The sequence below is a fragment of the Neomonachus schauinslandi genome, chromosome 11 (genome assembly GCF_002201575.2).
Source record: "Neomonachus schauinslandi chromosome 11, ASM220157v2, whole genome shotgun sequence".
Taxonomy (NCBI): Eukaryota; Metazoa; Chordata; class Mammalia; order Carnivora; family Phocidae; genus Neomonachus; species Neomonachus schauinslandi.
Genome location: NC_058413.1, coordinates 93011295 through 93029177, shown reverse-complemented (window position 1 = coordinate 93029177; position 17883 = coordinate 93011295).

Below are 17883 nucleotides of genomic sequence, written 5' to 3'. Positions count from 1 at the left end.
TTTAACATTACTTTATCCACAACTGAAGAGTTTTAAAATTTTGAAATATTTGAAATTTTGTTTTTAAAAAATACACCAAAATATCAAGATATTTATGGGCATCCACTCAACTGCACCTTATTATTAAAAGTTATGAGGGGCGCCTGGGTGGCTCAGTCGTTAAGCATCTGCCTTCAGCTCAGGTCATGATCCCAGGGTCCTGGGATCGAGCCCCGCATCGGGCTCCCTGCTCAGCGGGAAGCCTGCTTCTCCCTCTCCCACTCTCTCTGCTTGTGTTCCTGCTCTCGCTGCATCTCTCTCTGTCAAATAAATAAATAAAATCTTTAAAAAAAAAAAAGTTATGAAAACAATGCATGGTATGTTTTTTTTACACAGTAATAATAATTACCATGTTTTTTAAAAGCACAAACATGATAAAGTCTCTCTTCTTCTCCATATTTAAATAAAATAACACAAATAACCTTTTACAAGTTTATAAATTGCCCAACCATTTTGAAAGCTGAGGCACAACTTAGCTGAAACCATCATTCAAAACACTGTTAGCTAGTGAGCCACCCCTGAGAAACCATTTTTCTAGAAGTTGGGAAATCACATTAACTTGAGTTAAATAAAAAGAACAAGTTCTTCAACATTGGTCATAGCACACCGACTGAGAGGAGGGACAGAAAGCATGGTTGCCATCAAAACAGCAGACATGTCAAAAAATTTTAGAGTTTCTTTCCTGATAGGTTTGTGTGTGAAATTACTCAGAGGCAAAAAATAACAACCCTGTACATCTTATTTAAGATAAAAGACATAGGGATATTGGTGAACTTGAATTCACATTTTATGATTTTATTTAAAAGTCCCCAGAGTCATGATTACTCTCAATTTCTATGAGCAAGGATAGATGATTGTCTTTCTACAGTGAGGTCATTTGTGTGATTAGCCGTAATGCAGTGTTTTAAGGCTCCATCAAGAAGAATGAAATGAAGTCAAGAATTGAGGCCCTGGTTCAGATTCGTCCTGTAAAATCTGATACCAGAAAAAAAAAAAAAAAAAAAAACACGAGTCTGGGCTTAAGTGATTCTAACTGATTATCCATACCACCAAATTTCACTGGTACAAAATGAAGTGGTAGGCCTATCCAAAAGAACGAGTCCTCATCAGGGAAGGATGGGCCCCAGTGAAGATCACCACACTGAGGTGCCATTTTAGGTCATTTCCCAGATGAGCAAGTAGTGGGGGGAGGGGGGTGGAAACCATTTTGAGAAGTTTCAACTCTTCTAATATGATCCATTCTAATGTTCCCATGTTCTGCTTTGTTAATGCTTTACATGAAAAGAAAGGGAAATTCAAAACTATCTTAAATGTCTCCAATGTGCAGAAAGATTGATTCTCTTTACCAGGAAATAGGTCCCTGAAACCAGCAAAGTGCATCTTACTGAAACACCTTTCCTCTTTGATTGTCAGTTTTTAAGGGCAGGCTAGGTCTTGGATCCTACTAACCAGCCCAGAACTGCTCTGAGATCTCAAGAGTAACCGTGCAAAATGATGAGCACAGGCACAACAAGGAAGCTTAGTTTCTTCACTTTGGTCCACTGATCCAGCACTATGGGTTTCTCAACCTTGGGTAAGCCAAAGCTCTCTCTGGTCCTCAGTATCCCCTTACGTATGCCAGGGGAAAAAAGTCACTCCTTTCAAGAGTATAAAGACAAATTAGATTGTGATGATCAAATGACTTGAGCATTTGGGGGGAAAAAAAGTTTTTCAACAAGGACAATAACCGGTTTCCTTTAAGAGGTTAAAAAACATGAATAAATTACATTTATTCTATGAGTTCTTGGATGCTTGGATGACCTGGTTTCACTGGGCAAATGGCACTGGTGTTTCCTGTCGGGCTTTATTTCAGTCCTACCTTGCCAGTCGCTGGAGTTGAGGAGGGAAGGGTGAGAGGGCCCAAAGTGACAGGGACTTGTAAAAGGGATTGAAGAATGTTAGAGAGGCCTTACAATATCACTCGCTGTTTGAAGGATGGCTAATCTGAGACATCCCTTTTAATACCCTCCCACAAACCTTCGAGCCAACAGTCCTGGAGTAGGCATTTTATGGATTACATATTCACGGATATGTATATATAATATTACATATCCTTTTCTCATCCTTTCAGATCTACTCTCAGAGAAGTGGGTAGAGGACGGATTTTCTCCACATCATGTGTTTCTTTTACATAGAACTTCACATTAAATGAATGTGGGCAGGGGGAAGCCTTGGATTACCATGTAACTTCTCCTAAAATATTCTTAGGATTCTTATGCTGTGCTTAAAATGTCAACTGTCAAAATCATGTAATTATTTTTCGAGGAAATCCCAAACATCTGCAGTTAGCCTAGCAAGTCTATATAAGTGAAATAGTACACACCTCCCCCCCCACCCCAGAAAAATAAATCTGGGGAGAAAACAGAGCTCAGTCAAAGCATCCTTTGTAAATGGCATCCTCATTCTCCACCTTTGCTTATTTTTAAACCCAGCTCCTGAACATAAAACATCATATCCAAATGCCACCTCTTTGCTAATTTAACAAACCATTAGGAGCTTTCTATTTGCTTCCCAAAATGCAACAAGAACAGTTTGTTGTGCTGGTTGATTAGCACAGTAGAGAGTCTTCATTTTGCTAATATGTTTTACACTTCTTATGGGTACTTAGAACCCTATGTCACAAAGGAAGTTAAATGAGCAACTTTATCTCTGAAGGCCTCATACAGTTAGGTAGAAGGAGGTGTGCTATTCATTCAGAAAGGGATAGCACAACTGTCCTCCAAATTTAGAAGAGAAAAAAGAAATCCAAAAGGATTTAAAAGGTGATGACCCTGAGAGGTGTGTCTGTAACTTAACTGTAGAGTCTCAACAAACCATAAGCTTTTGGGAAAAAAAAAAAATTCAGTTGAATGAAAATGTTTGGAGTTAATGAGGGGATTGAACATGGTTTAGCATTTTGGGCCATCCTCTGCCATTTTAGTGGTTATATTAAATCAGCCTGAGGGCCTGTGGGCAAATAGAAGTAGAAGAGCTACATCCTTTTTTATCATTTACACAGACATATATGTGATCTTTTGCTTGCTTCTTAGTAAGGTGTTCTTCCAAAATGCCAAAAGATACTATTCTTCCCTTTGTTTTTTAAAGATTTGTATTTTTAAGGCCCAGAAGATAAAAGGCACAAATAATCTTTTAACCACATTGCGTTCAATACGTAAAATATTAAAGATGGGGTTTTCATTTTTTCAGAAATGTCCAGGTTAGGTCTTCTGTATGATTTTGCAAGTTTTATATCTACTGGAACAACTCTAGACAGTTGTGTAAAATATTTGGATTAATGGTTGAACTTGAACTTCTGCCTTTAAAATATCTGGGGATTGACCTTGGCCACAAGAGCAGTTGTTCCTTTTAAGTTAATCCAGCAGAAATTAAATATCTGCAGGGGGCACAGGCTAAAAAATGGGGTTCCCTCCAAGTCTGTTCTCCCATGGGACTAAGGGACTAAGTGTTCCTTCCGGCTCCTTGGAGAACCACTGTTTGGAGTGCAGAAGGAACTTGTTTATACCACTTCCATCATAGAGACCCTGAGCTTTTCATTAACCTCTTTGTCTTCAGCATTTTAAAGTGGAAATCCTAGCTGGCCTTGTAATATTTCAGCCATTTGCCCCTGACTTCACATTCTGCCCAAGTAGATTGGTCAGAAGATGGGGCTCTCCATTCCTCGTGGCTCAAAACACTCTGAAGAAGTTAGCAATACCAACTTCCCCATACACAAAGGCTTTGGGAACATTTATTTAAATCTGACTTTTGAATCAATCCCAAGTGACTGTTCCTTGGCAAAAGATATGTAACTTTATCACAGATAAATTTTCCTTGCTCACAATTCCTGGCCCCGAGTTGCTGTAAGGATCATGTAGATGTGTGTTGGAAATTAAACAGTGTGCTACCAGGGTGGCCGCAATTAAATTCAGACTTGCATTCAAACCATGCCCTGTTCTGCATTTCTTCGAGAAGTTTGCTTTCTATAGACATTTCAAAATGTTCCTTCACAAAAGAAGGAGGCAGGGTGGCTGGGCCCAAGTCCCCTAAATCAAGGCAGTGAGAACAGAAAGGGGGGGAATTTATTTGCAGGATGCCAAAGTAGCTGTTAATACACATGGATCCTCAGACTTCTAATTTAAGGTGTTTTCTTAGGGAGCCCAAAAGTTATTCTCCCCCACATTCACAGACAGACTACAATCATTATTTGGAAAAGAAAGAAATTTATGAGCTCATATTGAACATCAATCTACCAACATGTGTTATAAAATGGAATGGTTCCTTGAAAGAAAAATTTTCTTCCTCTGCTTAAAATACAGTTTAGGATTGAAATGCTGAGTTTTAGCAACTTCTGATAATAGTGAAGAGTCCCAGGCTCATGTGAGAAGTTAGATGGCTTGAGGGGGGGGAAAGAAGTGATCAATTTGGAATAATTTTTCTACATAAGTATAGATAGTACAATATTTAGAAGGAAGAAAACTGTGGAGAATCAATTATAGACATGATTTTTCTACACTGCAACTAAGTTTATAAAATTTGCAAGTTTGTTTGTTTTTTGGCAAAATTGCTTGAATATGGAATTCAAATTTAATCTGCTTTCTGATTCTATGTGGAATCAGTGTTAATCACTTTTATTCAGCTGAAGAAATATAGATTACATGAAGTTAAAGTTGCTGGAAAAAAATTCCTAGCATTTTCATGCTTATGTCGAATGGCCATTTGAAATACTTTCCTAAAAATCTATTTGAGCATGTGCCTCTGTAACCTTTGAAAAGTTTGGGAGTTATCAGAGGAGTTGGCCAGCAGATAATCACTTTTGCATAAATGTCGCGCAAAAGAACAGCTCTCTGGTTAAGGTGCAAAATAACATAATCCTAAAATTTATAGCCACACCAATGATGGTCAAAAGCATCTCTCTCTCTCTCTCTCTTTTGTTTTTTGTAATGTACATTGGAAAGTTACCACACACATTTCACATGCAAGCTTAAATGATCTGAAAAAGACAATCACTGATTTCAGGCTGAACTGATTCCAACATTTGAGCAAATCACAAACAGCAGATCTGGCCTTGCTTAAAATTTCCATCTAGTTGTTGAACTGAACAAAAATAAACAAATGGGAAGCTTGACAGATGAATAAGACTTTTCTCATGATTTTTTAAAACCAAAAATGCAGCAGAAAACAAATACCACCACAGAAGTCCTTGCAAAGAAACTGCGTTTGGCATCTAGTTTGGAGCAAACAATCTCCCCAGACCACCCCCCTCGCGCTCCCACCAGAGCCCTCTACTCTTGCTTTATCTCCTAATTTCGTGGACTGGATCGCTGAGCTGTTTATCAAACAGGGTGCAATAAAAACGGCTTCACTCGACTACTCTATGAACTCTTGCAATTTTCTCCCTCCTCCTGGACAGAGGCCACTAGTAAGGGAAAGCCTCAGGAAAAAAAAAAAAAAAAAAAAAAGCAGAGCAGTGAAAGCAAAGAAACAATAGCTGACCGACCATGGCTTTGACAATGCCTTCCCTCAACCCTCTTTCTGCTCCTGCTGTGACACTTGCATTCAAGAGCAAGGGCGGCTGCCATCGGATGCATGGACAATGGATTGAGGAATACAAGGCAGGGGGGAAAAAAGGAAATCAGATGAATTCTGAGTAAGATGGCAGGGCTCTCACCTTTTCCGTGTTTTTGCGAATAGTCTGGATGGAGGCGTCCCGCAGAGAAGAAATAAAAAGGGTGTCTGAATTGTTGGATGGTGCTGAAGGCTTCTGCATTTTGCAAACGCATTTTAGAATTATTTGCAGGGGCATACTTGCTGCCAGCCAGCCATCTCTCTCTCTCTCCCTCTCCCTCTCTCTCTCTCTTCTGCTTTATGTCCTGCTATCTCCATCACACCTCTATTAGTATGAAGACTTTCTGCCTGTAAGTAAGTGAGGGTGTGCGTTCCTTAGTGTTTGAATCGAGACCCACGTCTGCATGCATTTCTAATCTAAGGAGCCTATAGCGGTTACTACAACTATCAATTAGTCAGCAATAGCTGAGACCCTCAACGCCTCTGAAGGAACAAAGGTGGAAAGACATGCAAATACTCCAGCACCTGGATCACGCAACTCGCTGGCTACAAATATCGGCACCTCTTCCTGGTTTTCTTTTCTTTTCTTTTTTCTGTTTAACTCCCAAATCTATGTGAAATTACAGAGTACTAATGTATCCACCTGCATAATTAGGGATGGGAGTGCCTCTAGGTATATAAGTTTCCTTGACATCATTGAAGTGCATTAAGCTGAACTAAAAGGAAATACCTGGTGACAAATCAGAGTTTATGACATATTTGATCCATGCTCCATTTTAACAACTGCAAGTAGAACTTAAATTAAGTATACAGTAGAGTTCTTTGTCCATTTCAGTGGCTTTTAGGAAAGAAGCTAATAAAATAGTGATAAAAAGAGGAGGGGGGAAGTATTCGGCTACAGAGAAGCATATATGAAGATTAATTCTCCTCCATAACAGATAAAATTATTTTGATTTAAATTCACGTCTGGATGTTAACATTGGGCGGTTTGTTCTGGAGTGTGTGTGCACGTGCATTTTTTTAATTGTGTGTGTTGTATCTATCTGTGGTAACTTTCTCTGGATGTATTCTGTGCTAACAATCTGAAGCAATAGAAAGAATTCTTTTATCTCATTTTGCAGAAACCTCAAAAAAAAAAACCCTTTTGAAAAACAATGCTTTCCTTACAGTTTTCAAGGACATCAAAATATTGCTAACTTGAATACACTCGCAGAAAGAGAGAGGTAGAAGTAACAGCTGATCTGACTCACTTGTGAATATGGATAATTTCGAAGGGGAAGGGTGTACTCTGTATCTGATGTTATCTGTGATTTTCCCCTCTTTTCTGGGGCACGAAAAGCTGCATTTTCTTTCCTCAGCACTTCTTGCTAGAATCGAAACTATTTTCAGACAAGGTATGGCACACATCCTGGAAGTTAACAACCTCCTCTAACTCTGTAAACAAGACAGAAAGTCTCACCTGAAGACATGCATTTGCAGCGAGCTGTGGCAGGAGCTGCAACATAGTATCACCTTATTTCCCTCTGCTATTTATTCCTCTTCTGGGGACTGCCACTCTACAGAGCAATTTCTGTTTCCTGTCTTCCTAGACAAAATGGCTCAAGCAATCATTTTACCCCTTTAAGCTGTCAGGTAGCTACAGAAGTGGAGCAATGTGGAAATAACCCTCAAAGAGAACACCCCCTTCCCCCCCCCCCCCCCACCACCACCACCACGGAGCCCGAACGCGGAGTTGCAGACACAGGCAGTGAGTCTAGCAAGCTTTCAAATGAGGAGAGGTGCTAGAAAGGAGGATAGCCCAGGTCCCTAGCAAGATAAAGCAGGGGTAGAGAGGGAGGCTCAGGAACACCCCCCTCCCCCCACCCCTCCAACACACCCTGTCACTTAAGCAAAAAATCCTAACGAGGTTGAGAGGGAGAAGGGAAATAGTGCTAAATAGCTGGCGAGGTGACCCACCGTCCTGTTTGCTCCTTGGCGCTCGCCGAGGGGAGTAACAGCCACAGCAGTGACAACGGCGTTGCAATGTGCCAAGTGCAACCTCTGCCCAGTGCTCTCTGACTCCCAAAAAGGAAAGAAAAGCATGCCTCAGACAGAACACAACGGGAACGAGCAGGCGCCATCGTCAAGTCACGGACCCCATCCGCACCGGCTGGTCTCTGAAAGCCCCGTATCAAGGGTCCCATTCAAAGGCAACGAAGAGGCAGAGACAATGGCAAATCAAAAACTGGCAGGGCTTCCAGAATAATTTAACTCCTCACTCCAGAATTTAGATGGGTAGAGCAAGACACCCAGGCGAGAGCTCCTTCACACCAAGGCGCGAGCATATGCCTGCCTCTCTGTGGATTTATTTTTAGACATAATATCAGGGGTAAGGCAGCCTGTGCAGTCCTCAGTCAATAGCATCCGCTTCTCTTGTTCACTCTGAGACTAGCTGACGATCACAGGAGGCAGCCCACATTTCTCCCAAGCCCAAGGTCAGCGAGGAGCACCCCAAACCCTAACCCATTGTCTCCGAGCACAGAGAGAGCATTAAATACGTTTTCAAGATGTGTTCCCGAAATGAGGTCACGCCTTGTGGCAATTTGCTCACTTCCCACCTTTCCACAAATGACTTAATTCTACCATCCAAAATCACAACCAGGACAAGAAACCTCACCTTGACAAAGACGATTCAAACACCATAGACTAAGGATTAAAAATATATATATATTTAGCAGGAGGACATGTGTTATTAGTAACATGCACTAAACTTCTAAACTTCTCCAAACAACATGTTTATTAAAAACAAGGGATGGATGGCATTTTATATCCTTTAGATGTGCTTTACGTTTGAGTATTCCTCCCATTCACCTGAAGCTTCAAATATTTCAAATAATAAACACAAGAGGGGCACCTGGGTGGCTCAGATGGTTAAGCGTCTGCCTTCAGCTCAGGTCATGATCCCAGGGTCCTGGGATGGAGCCCCACATCGGGCTTCTGGCTCAGCGAGGAGCCTGCTTCTCCCTCTGCCTCTGCCTCTCTCCCTGCTCATGCTTTCTCTCTCTCTCTCTCTGTATCTCTGTGTCTCAAATGAATAAATAAAATCTTTAAAAATAAATAAATAAATAAATAAACACAAGAGAAAAACAGGATAAGCAGAAAAGTAAAGGCGACATCCTCAGCCTTTGTGAACAAATCAAATACCATGTAGTATGCACTTGTCCAAGCCTAGGAATTTTCTCCCACGTGGAGGATTAAAATATTTAAACACGTTCCTTTAAATCTTTCATATTAGAGTACACTTATTAAATATGTATGTGCACATATCTACACATATACAAAATTCTCAAGTTAATTTAAATTTATAGGAGAAATCCAAGGGATACCAGGGCAAACAATCCAAAAAAAAAAAAAAAAACAAAACACCAGCCATAAAAAACAATCTCTAACCACACACCATCTCTCTAAAGTTTCACACAGCACTAGAACGAGACGGACGGACGCGACAGTGCTGAATGAAAACAATGTTTCACAACCATGATATTCCAAATGAAATTACTGAAAATGAACAGCAAAATGCCCACTGGCATATTTTTGAGTCAGAATTTGTTTCTGTCAGAACTGGGGGTTGTTTTTTTTTTTTTTCAATGTCATATATATGTAATCTGTAAATGTGAATTACAACATGGATGATTTCCAACTCCACAAATAAGCATTCTGAGTTTTGATTTGCCTTTTAAGAGTAGAAACAGTTTATAATTTCACATTGTAAATCTCACTAGGACTGAATGCTCTTACAAGGACTGACAGAGAAAGAATAATTCATGTCGGACCAAAAGGCTGCTTTCAGTCGGCTTCACGCAGCCTTTTTTCCAACAGCTCTGGGCCAAAACGCATGTGGAATTTTGAGCTGAGCTATCCATCACATTTCCCTAGCCTTTCAATTAATGACACTGCAATCAGATCGATAGAATGTAATAAGAAAAGAGCTTTGCATTTCTATACCTATTAATTCGTTGAGTAACTCCAGCAGTAAAACGTGACTTGAAAGAAAAAACACTCGAGGAAAATGAAGTCTCTTAGCATATTGAGCAATGACACCCCGACCCAAAAGTGAACACTGGAGTTTCTACCTTCCAGACAAGTTTAGTAGGACCCAAATACCAGATTGTTCGTCAGGAGCAAACGGACTCTTTTTTTTCAGCAGATTCTCTGTAGTATATACTCACACCACCACAGGTCTTGTCACATCTGTCAGTTTGGGGAATTTTGGAACAAATATCCTTGAAATGCGAGTCAGAGAATAGGTTGGGGCAGCCATTGCTCCGCACCGCCAAATTAGTGATCTTAGTTTTTCTAGGGCATTCTGCATAGAGGAATCGGTTTTGGAAAGAGTAGGACAGGGGAAGAATGATCAGAAGGCTAATGGAGCTCGGCCCCATGCCAAATCACTGCCTTGGTCTGAGACCATGTGAACAGTGACAGAGAACAACATGACAGAGTCTGCACTCTCCATGGTCATCGGCAGTGACAGAGGACTGGGCAAGCGAAGTAGGAGTTCTTTGTGGGAGGGACGAGGCAAAAAATAAATAAATAAATAAAAGGCTGTCCTCCGATGTCTTCTAGAATCATGTGCACGTCCAGACCTTAATGTCACTAGAGGTGAACCAACAGTGACTTCATGAACTCAGAAGCAGAGAGAAGAGGGGCGGTTGCCAGGAGCAGGGGAATGGGGTAAATGGGGGGATATGATACAAACTTCCAGTTGTGAGATGAGTAAGTTCTGAGGATCAAATGTACAGCAGGTGACTATGGTTAAGGAGACTGTATTGTACACTTGAAATTCGCTAAGAGAGTAGACCAAAGTGTTCTTAACACACACACACACACACACACACACACACAAACACAAATGGTATGTGAGGTGGTGGATGTATTAATTACCTTGATTGTAGTAAACTTTCATATATCAAATCACCACATTTTACACCTTAAATATATATAATTTTTATTTGCCGATTATACCTCATAAAGTTGGGGGAAAAACCCCAGTAATTTCACTCCTAAGAGGTAGACTCTACTAAATGAAGGTTCCAATATGGTTCAATCAACCACTGGTATAGTAAAAAGACCGTAGGTTTTTCTACCAAACCAACTAGAGTCTGAATATCAACTGTATCATATACCCGTTAGCATCTTTGAACCTCAGGTTTGTGTTAGTAAAATATAGATACTACTGCTTAACTCAAAGGCTACTCTGAGGTTGAATGACATCATGTGTGTAAAGTACATGCACATACTAGCTAAACCTTTCTCTTCCCAATTTTCAGATTCCTGCATATAAAACAGCAATAAAAATACAGGTTTATTGTACAGACTAAATGAGATAATGTTCAGGATGCTCTATAAACTGCTAAGCAATATAAAACAAAAGAGTATTATCATTATTATTATTATAAAATAACACTAATGCTTTTTAAAACTGAACACATCATTCAGTGTAAGACACAAAAGATGAATAATGTAGTCCAGTACCTCACCGTGTGTGCCATTATGAATTTCAAACCCATGGGGGAGATATCAGCAGTCACGTCTACTGATGGAGGCATGCCAAGTGACTTGGTCACCACCAACCCACCTTCCAGTGGATTCTCCCTTAGTTGCGGATGACATTGTTTCAGCATAGGAAATAAGGATTGAAGGTTCCCAGATGAAATTACAAGATGGAATCTAGCAATATGTCAGAGACACCTGTGCTAAGAGGTAAGAATATCACTACTCAGGGGGCTCCTGGGTGGCTCAGTCAGTTAAGCGACCGACTATTGATTTGGGCTCAGGTCATGATCTCAGAGTTCTGTGATCAAGCCCTGCATCCACCCTCAGCATGGAGCCTGCTTAAGATTCTTACTCTCCCGGGCGCCTGGGTGGCTCAGTTGGTTAAGCGACTGCCTTTGGCTCAGGTCATGATCCTGGAGTCCTGGGATCGAGTCCCACATCGGGCTCCCCGCTCGGCAGGGGGTCTGTTTCTCCCTCTGACCCTCCTCCCTCTCATGCTCTCTGTCTCTCATTCTCTCTCTCACAAATAAATAAAAATCTTAAAAAAAAAAAAAAGATTCTTGCTCTCCCTCTCCCTCTGTCCCTCCCCCACACTTGCACACACACATTCTCTCTCTCCTTCTCTCTCTTAAATAAATAAATAAATAAATAAATAAATAAATCTTAAAAAAAAAGAATGTCACTACTCAGTGTTTCCTGTGTTTATAATAAAAGGGGGAAAGGATCTAATTATTCATTTGATAAATATTTGTAGGTCAATAAAATATTCATGAATTGCAGCCTAGGTAGGAGGTGTAGAAAGAAAGATTTGGCCCTCAAAGAGCTTAAAGTCCAGAAAAAAAAATTTTAAATCATAAAATGAAAATAATCTCAAAGTGTTAAGTGAGAAGAATACTACAGGTCTTGGCATAAAGTTTTGTGGTAACTGGCGTTTGGCATCTGCTGCACCAGAAGTATTTGTGAAGGACCCTTTCTATTACTTTGTCATGACAGTTATTAACTAATGAAATCAGACAGTAGATGAGGGAGCTTAAAATTGTTGCTACAAAATATGAAGCTTTATACAGACATCAAGTTCATTATCTATGCATGGTTTGGATGGAAAACATTGGGAGGCTTCTAGAGACTGAAAATCGATTTCAATAGCTATAGTTAACCAAAGAAGAGGTCTGTTGCTTTTTAGGGAAATAATAATAACAGTAATAATAATAATAACAGCAGTAATAATAATAATAATAATAATAATAGCTACTACTTACATAGGACTCAAGCAGTGCCAGGCAATGTGCTAAGTGTTTGAGGCCTGATAACCCACTTAATCCCCACAACGTCCCTATGACGTACTTCCTATTGTTACCATCGTTTTGCAGATGAGAAAACTAAAGCCCAGAGAAATCAAGTGACCTGCCCAAAATCACACAGCTAGTATGTGGCAGCACCAAATTTCACACCCAGGCAATGTAATGCCTGAGCCCACGCTCTTGACCAGTACACTCAATATCTCTCATCTTTCTTTTCTTCCCTCCTTAGATTCTCATCAATTCTAATTTTCGGTACAAAGTGGGACTGAATGGCCAGCAAGCCAAGCCTACTTTGGGTGAGCTCTAAGAGAAAAAAAAGAAATAATACACATAGTCAAGGAAAACATAGAGCCAAAAGCAAAATGTAACAGTGTGCAGCTGCTAGAAAGCCTGCCTTCTTTTCTCTTGCTTCCTTTCCCAGCACACGCATTGGAACATTTATTTATTCAGCAAATGCCACTGAGCATGACTCCCTACCGGACACAGCAGGCTCCCACCCCATCGACTCTTACAGGCTGGTGTAAGAGACTGCCATTGCGGCCATGACAATAGAGGTGCCTTGTGAGAAAAACTAGAATTGAGAAATCAGAGTATTTGTTTTCCATTCGGGAGAGCTTTCATGAGATCAGAAATGTGTGGATCTAGAAATTTCTCAGAGAGGAACACATCTCAGTAGAACTTTCTTCTGGTGTAAGGCTCACTCCAGTCCCTTCTTTTAATGTGCTTTTATCTTCTCTGTCCCATGTGATGTGTGCTACTCACCCGAACTCCCTGCTGACTACCTTGGAGATGCAGGTCCTCTGCTTCTCAAGCTACCCTAGCCCCTTACTACAAGTGAGGGAAGGAAGACACCTTTCCCTCTGCCTCTCTCCCTTGATGTTTAACAGACGCTAAAAAAAAATTTTTTTTCAAGTAAGGCAGGTATGCACATTTTAATAGTCTTTATTACTTTTCCTGATTATAATAGTAAAATGTTTGCTACCAGATTTTTACAAGAAAATAACAAAAAACCTAAAGATTACAATTAAAATGATGTATTATATGTTGGCTAGCTGAACATAATAAAAAAATAAATAAAATAAAATGATCCACAGTAATAACAATTAAAGATAACCACATTTGCTATTTCAACAGATCTCCCTCTAATCTTTTACATCAGTGGATGTTCCTGTTTTCACATATTTATGCATCTTTTACAGCATTTGGATCATAATGTAAATAACTTTGCTTCCCGCCCTCTTAATTTGACATCGTATTAGGAGCATTTTTGGTGTTTAATATCTTTCAAAACATTTTAAAACATTATGTAATATTCATTCTAAAGAAATGTGATTTAACTATTTCCCCAATACTGGACATTTAGGATGTATTTCGGATTTGTATTATACATAAGGTTGTAACAGACATCTCTTTGACTGCTTTCCTTAGTACAGATTAGGAATGGGACTACTGGATCAAAGTGTTTTCTTCTATGTCTTACAAAATTGCTTTCCAAAAAGTTTTTGCCAATTAGCATACTTAAATATTGGAGGAAATTCTCATTTCTCTGCAGTATCACAAGCCTTAAGTTTTGTTTTATTTACTTTACTATCTACTACTCATTTAGCAGTGCTGTTTAATTTTTTATTTCTTTGAATCTAGTAAGTTCAGATTGATATTTCAAGAACTCATTGACCATTTTAAAAATTTAATTAACTACCGGTTTGTGTCTTTTCTATACACATATGTATGTATCTTATACACACATATTGTCAACTATTGTAAATACATTTTCCAAGTTGCTTATGACTTTTTAGTGTACTGAACTTTCGTATTCTATATATACAAATTTGCTGATATTTTCCTTTGTGATATCATCAGATGCTTTTATACTTTGAAGTACTTTCCACTCAAAATTAAATACCTATGTTGTCTTTAAGTTATTTTGCCTAAAATATATTTTGGTGCATTTTGTAAGATAAGGATATAACTTGAGGGTTTTATTTCCCTTCAACTGGCAATTTTCCTAGTACCCATCCCCATCGCCAGTGATATTTTAAGTATGATAAAGTATATATTTTCAAACCTGCTTCAGGGCCACCTTTTCCATTCAGATGTTTACGTATTTAAATTCTTTCCAGTAAATGAGCTGTCAGAACATTTTTCTATTCCATCATCTCTAGGACTGAAAGACTTCTGCTCTCGGGGTGAGAGACAAAAATATCTTATTATTAAGGACTGGGCTGAGTTGTATTGCTGATTTTAGGTGTGATAAGACAGCTGCTAAAACTAGCTGGGTCTCAGGATTGGCCTTGATGGCCAAAGGGCTGAAATTGAATTCATAGGAGTTGAGATTAGGGCAGAAGATTCCACCTTAAGGCAACAGGGAAAGGCAAGAGTCAAAGGGGTTAATCAAATAAAAATCTGCAGGAGAAAGTCAAGACCCAGGCACTGACAAGAGCACTTATAAATTAAAGTTTGAAGAGACCAGACCAGGCTCGAGCTAATTCTCACAGAACCAGATGAAGACAGGAGTCAAACCATCTCCAAGAGAGGAAGATACAATATGAAAGTGTGCAGGGATGGGGGGCCCTGGGCTGACCTCCTGAGCTGGTACAGGGACAATGCACAGACAGACAGAATGGGTCAAGACGAAGGCCAAATTGTTTGGGCACCTTCACTACAGTTTGTATTTCCCCCGAAACAAATCAATGTATTATAGACAACTGACTTGGGTCATTTAAACTCCCTTGTTTTTCTTTGGTACAAAGATCGAGTTTTGACTGAAATAAACAGAGGGGATACCTGCCTCAGTTCACCTTCTCCTTGTGCAGTGCCAAAATCAATTCCAGTGGAAAGCAAGAAGAGTGAAGCAGCTCATTCACCCAAAGTGTGCTAGTCTTGCAAACGTGAGAATTTCCAGTGGGGGGAAACAGGTCAATTTGATGATGCAAGGTTGTCAAAAGAAAGAACACTTGCCCTTTCCAAGGTACAGGGATGAAAGGACTGTGGCATAATGGTGGAAAAACTTGTCAGCTCTCTACTGCAGTTTTGATGGACCGTCTGCATGACACACAATTAACTAGTCCCCTTTGCCACCACACTGATGATCCACACAGGGCATCTCTGGGAGTGTGTGGGAGGTAATGTGCTATGGCTGGAAACATGGCCTCTAGAGTGAGCTGATCAAAGCTTGAGTCTTACTACACCAGTAACTTGTGTGATCTTTGTTTATTAAGATTTATTTATTTGAGAGAGAGAGCGAGCAGGAGGAGGGGCGGAGGGAGAAAATCCTTAAGCAGACTCCCTGCCGAGCAGAGAGCCCGACGACCCAGGGCTTGATCTCACAACCCATGAGATCATGACCTGAGCCAAAACCAAGGGTTGGACGCCTAACGACAGAGCCACCCAGTCACCCTTGCTGTGTGATCCTGAGTAAGTTCCCTAACCTCTCTGAGCATCAGGCTCGTCACCTGCAATGTGGGCATAGTAATTGTATTCACCTCACAAGGTTGTTGTAACACTAAAAAAGAAAACACTTATGAACTAGACAGATGATACAGGAGTCTGATAACTGAGTAGCATTCAAATAAATACTAACCTGTGTTAGGAGGCAATATAGGGAATGCAAGCTAGAGGACTAAACCTGAGTTCACCAGCTCTCTTGTTTGTTCTGATCCATCCCTCTATGCCTCACCTACCAAACGGGTATACATATATAGCAGTACCTATTCCATAGGCTGCTACAAAGGTTAAATGAAATGAGTAGTGCCTGTCTCTATAAAAATTAGCCGTTGTTATTGCTTTTGTTTTAGGATCCAGAATGTACAACTGGAATCCCTAGGTCAAAAGTCAGTAAGAAACTGAAAACATGAAATAAGGGGAAATGTCTTTCCTGCTGGAAAGATACTATAACCAAATCTGATTTTCTGAGTCGAGTCTCCCATCCCTAATGGAAAATCCACATTGCAATACAATGGATTCCTGTGGCAACGCTAGAGGCATCCAGCATATAGTCACAGAGAAGGCAGCACTTCTAAAACAGTTCCAAGGGTCTACTGAGTTCATTCAGAGGGCACAGAGAGGTCTTTTCGCTAGACTGTGACAGCACGCATTCTCTCTCAACTGCTTTCGAGGAGATCCTATGGGTGGTCTCCCAGCCAGCAGCCAGGAAACCCCCCTGCCTCTGATAATAATCCCAAGAGACCCTACATGTCCAAATTCCCAAGACCATGCATCACTACCCACGCATTTATTTTTAAATTCATTCACCCAACTATCAAACATTTATTTCTGTGCCTAGGCTAGGGGCTGAGTATATAGTAGTGAACAAAGCAAAACTGAGTTCCTGACTCTGGAGCTTGCATTCCAGTGGGAGCAACAAACACGAATCTGGTAACCACCCAGGTAAATATACAATTGCAAATCAAGAGTGAGGTTCAAGTGAGAAGAGGAAGAGAGATCATGTGGATCTGCAGGGGAAGATCTCTCTAAGCAGGTGGCATCTAAGCTGATGTGAAGCACGATTATATGAGAAGTAACACCAGCTTTGAGAATAAAATTTTCATAAACATTGGCTTGAAGGAAGCAATCCACAAGGTTGAAGAAGTTAGTGATACTGCCCTCCAGAAGTTATGCTGTGACTAGTGAGCACATGTTCAAGAATGCAAGAACCCTGACGACCTGAGCTTACCAGCCCTCGGTTGAAAGAGATAAAGGGAAAAGCAGACAGCCGTCTAGTACTGCCTACCACGAGGAAGGAAAAGCAAGGCGGCCAGTCACAGAGGCTCTTCCATGGAGCCAGTTCCCCCTAGAGCCCCTGATCTGCATCCCATAGACATGGGGTCTGGTTTGGAGAACCAGCAGCACAAAGCTCTGTCAGTGTGAATAACAGAAGCCACGGTGGTTGGAGAAGGTTGGAGACTATGGGTCATAAGGTAGATGGGATGGTCCCTGCAGCTTGGCTAGGAGCAGCCTCGGAGGAAGAAAGGAACGGAATCCTAAATTCCTATAGAGTCTCCACAGAAGTTAAGATGTTCCTTCCAAACTCCTTTCATTCTCTCAAAAGCCAATTCAAGACTGGCCTCGTTCCATGAGACTCCCTCCCCACCCCCCCAGCATGTGTCATCTCCCCTATGGTATCATACTTCCATGGCACTGTGCTGCATTGTTCTCCAGCCACTTCATGAATTATTTTCATGCCCACTCAATATGATATACTCCTCAAGGACAAGGACTATCACTTGCCTTCTTTTGTATTCCCCACAATGCTCGGTTTAGTACTGTGCCCACTCTAGGCACTTAACATATCAATGCCTATTGGAGAAATGAATGGTTTAATTAATCCATATATCTGGAAGATTTCAGTAGGTTAAAAAAAAAAGGAAAGAAAGAGAAAGAAGAAAGAAAGAAAGAAAGAAAGAAAGAAAGAAAGAAAGAAAGAAAG